The 958-nt window shown below is 39.9% G+C and overlaps 1 non-coding gene across 1 annotated transcript; it reads right to left on the bottom strand.

Moving 5' to 3' along the window:
* Positions 1 to 886: 886 nt before the first annotated feature.
* Positions 887 to 958, bottom strand: trnap-ugg (transfer RNA proline (anticodon UGG)). The gene has a single exon. It is a non-coding gene; the product is annotated as a tRNA-Pro (tRNA).

The raw sequence follows: 958 nt of genomic DNA, 5'->3' as shown, positions 1-958 counted from the left end.
AATAATGATAATGAGAGACTTTATTAATCCCCAATGGGGAAATTAAATGCCACCTGGTCATCCACACAGCACATAACGAACACATAGACAAACACATAATAAATAAATAAGAGCTAAAAATAACTAAGAAACAAGAAACAGTCCATCATAAAAACACACAAAGAATCACCACAACAAGTAAAGACACATAAAACAACTAAAAAAGCGCACTCAACAGCTGTTGTTAAAAAGTCTGATAGCTGCAGGAATAAAAGAACGTCTATACCCCTAGACCAACGAGCCAAAAGGTGGACTTTTTGCGTTTCGTGAGAGTGCGCGGACAGCTGATGTAGCCATGGAATCCTGGGAATTTGTGATTGCTTTCTTTCTTCTTTGACTTTTCCAGAGCAATGAGCCTATATTGTTTGGAGTTGGCTCTCCCTTCACTCAACATGAGTGAAGTTATTAGGCACATACACTGAACAGCCCACAAAAACTCCTGAGACCAATGAGTCAATACTCACGGCCAGGTTCCACCAATTCACATCACATTTTATCAAGAAGCCCAACTTTAAGACAGAACAGGTCTATATCTCCATTTTTCTACCATTGACTTGAAGCGTTTCAATCTGGATTTATAGAACAAATACCAAAACTGCTTTAGATAATACTGCAGAGGATGTGCTTACATGATACAGGTATTTATGCATGAATCTGTCTTTCAAATTCCAGATAAGAAATTCATTTAAGAAGGACTTGAAGCAACTTCAGAATGAGTGTTGGAGGTTTGAGCTGTATTTCCCAATTTTGGAGTTTGATTCCAAATGCATTCAATGTTATAGTCATTGATTCAATCATTCTCTGATTTCCCAGCAAAGCAGAGACACAAGGCCAGTAAACCAGGGAAGGGCTCGTCCGGGATTTGAACCCGGGACCTCTCGCACCCAAAGCGAGAATCCTACCCCTAGACCAACGAGCC

Source organism: Odontesthes bonariensis, chromosome 2 (assembly GCF_027942865.1).
Source record: "Odontesthes bonariensis isolate fOdoBon6 chromosome 2, fOdoBon6.hap1, whole genome shotgun sequence".
Classification (NCBI taxonomy): Eukaryota; Metazoa; Chordata; class Actinopteri; order Atheriniformes; family Atherinopsidae; genus Odontesthes; species Odontesthes bonariensis.
This window is presented reverse-complemented; position numbering and strand designations above follow the sequence as displayed.